This window comes from Musa acuminata, unplaced genomic scaffold (assembly GCF_036884655.1).
Source record: "Musa acuminata AAA Group cultivar baxijiao unplaced genomic scaffold, Cavendish_Baxijiao_AAA HiC_scaffold_511, whole genome shotgun sequence".
Classification (NCBI taxonomy): domain Eukaryota; kingdom Viridiplantae; phylum Streptophyta; class Magnoliopsida; order Zingiberales; family Musaceae; genus Musa; species Musa acuminata.
The window spans coordinates 35,001-37,500 of NW_027020756.1; positions in this window are offsets into that span (position 1 = coordinate 35,001).

Below are 2,500 nucleotides of genomic sequence, written 5' to 3' on the forward strand. Positions count from 1 at the left end.
CATCCAGCCCTGTGCCACCCGGGGGGTTCCAGGGTGCTGAGATGGCTGACGTTTTGCTCCGCTCTCGACGGTCACCGCGCAATGCAAGAACAGGCCAAAAACTGGCCAAAACGGCCCAAAAACGGGCCAAAACTGGCCATTTTTGGCTGCGCGAGCGAGCGGCGAGCGGCGGACAGCGAGCGAAGCGAGAGGCAGCACCGTCCCTGCTATACGAAAGCCCCATCCAGCCCTGTGCCACCCGGGGGGTTCCAGGGTGCTGAGATGGCTGACGTTTTGCTCCGCTCTCGACGGTCACCGCGCAATGCAAGAACAGGCCAAAAACTGGCCAAAACGGCCCAAAAACGGGCCAAAACTGGCCATTTTTGGCTGCACGAGCGAGCGGCGAGCGGCGGACAGCGAGCGAAGCGAGAGGCAGCACCGTCCCTGCTATACGAAAGCCCCATCCAGCCCTGTGCCACCCGGGGGGTTCCAGGGTGCTGAGATGGCTGACGTTTTGCTCCGCTCTCGACGGTCACCGCGCAATGCAAGAACAGGCCAAAAACTGGCCAAAACGGCCCAAAAACGGGCCAAAACTGGCCATTTTTGGCTGCACGAGCGAGCGGCGAGCGGCGGACAGCGAGCGAAGCGAGAGGCAGCACCGTCCCTGCTATACGAAAGCCCCATCCAGCCCTGTGCCACCCGGGGGGTTCCAGGGTGCTGAGATGGCTGACGTTTTGCTCCGCTCTCGACGGTCACCGCGCAATGCAAGAACAGGCCAAAAACTGGCCAAAACGGCCCAAAAACGGGCCAAAACTGGCCATTTTTGGCTGCACGAGCGAGCGGCGAGCGGCGGACAGCGAGCGAAGCGAGAGGCAGCACCGTCCCTGCTATACGAAAGCCCCATCCAGCCCTGTGCCACCCGGGGGGTTCCAGGGTGCTGAGATGGCTGACGTTTTGCTCCGCTCTCGACGGTCACCGCGCAATGCAAGAACAGGCCAAAAACTGGCCAAAACGGCCCAAAAACGGGCCAAAACTGGCCATTTTTGGCTGCGCGAGCGAGCGGCGAGCGGCGGACAGCGAGCGAAGCGAGAGGCAGCACCGTCCCTGCTATACGAAAGCCCCATCCAGCCCTGTGCCACCCGGGGGGTTCCAGGGTGCTGAGATGGCTGACGTTTTGCTCCGCTCTCGACGGTCACCGCGCAATGCAAGAACAGGCCAAAAACTGGCCAAAACGGCCCAAAAACGGGCCAAAACTGGCCATTTTTGGCTGCACGAGCGAGCGGCGAGCGGCGGACAGCGAGCGAAGCGAGAGGCAGCACCGTCCCTGCTATACGAAAGCCCCATCCAGCCCTGTGCCACCCGGGGGGTTCCAGGGTGCTGAGATGGCTGACGTTTTGCTCCGCTCTCGACGGTCACCGCGCAATGCAAGAACAGGCCAAAAACTGGCCAAAACGGCCCAAAAACGGGCCAAAACTGGCCATTTTTGGCTGCACGAGCGAGCGGCGAGCGGCAGACAGCGAGCGAAGCGAGAGGCAGCACCGTCCCTGCTATACGAAAGCCCCATCCAGCCCTGTGCCACCCGGGGGGTTCCAGGGTGCTGAGATGGCTGACGTTTTGCTCCGCTCTCGACGGTCACCGCGCAATGCAAGAACAGGCCAAAAACTGGCCAAAACGGCCCAAAAACGGGCCAAAACTGGCCATTTTTGGCTGCACGAGCGAGCGGCGAGCGGCGGACAGCGAGCGAAGCGAGAGGCAGCACCGTCCCTGCTATACGAAAGCCCCATCCAGCCCTGTGCCACCCGGGGGGTTCCAGGGTGCTGAGATGGCTGACGTTTTGCTCCGCTCTCGACGGTCACCGCGCAATGCAAGAACAGGCCAAAAACTGGCCAAAACGGCCCAAAAACGGGCCAAAACTGGCCATTTTTGGCTGCGCGAGCGAGCGGCGAGCGGCGGACAGCGAGCGAAGCGAGAGGCAGCACCGTCCCTGCTATACGAAAGCCCCATCCAGCCCTGTGCCACCCGGGGGGTTCCAGGGTGCTGAGATGGCTGACGTTTTGCTCCGCTCTCGACGGTCACCGCGCAATGCAAGAACAGGCCAAAAACTGGCCAAAACGGCCCAAAAACGGGCCAAAACTGGCCATTTTTGGCTGCACGAGCGAGCGGCGAGCGGCGGACAGCGAGCGAAGCGAGAGGCAGCACCGTCCCTGCTATACGAAAGCCCCATCCAGCCCTGTGCCACCCGGGGGGTTCCAGGGTGCTGAGATGGCTGACGTTTTGCTCCGCTCTCGACGGTCACCGCGCAATGCAAGAACAGGCCAAAAACTGGCCAAAACGGCCCAAAAACGGGCCAAAACTGGCCATTTTTGGCTGCACGAGCGAGCGGCGAGCGGCGGACAGCGAGCGAAGCGAGAGGCAGCACCGTCCCTGCTATACGAAAGCCCCATCCAGCCCTGTGCCACCCGGGGGGTTCCAGGGTGCTGAGATGGCTGACGTTTTGCTCCGCTCTCGACGGTCACCGCGC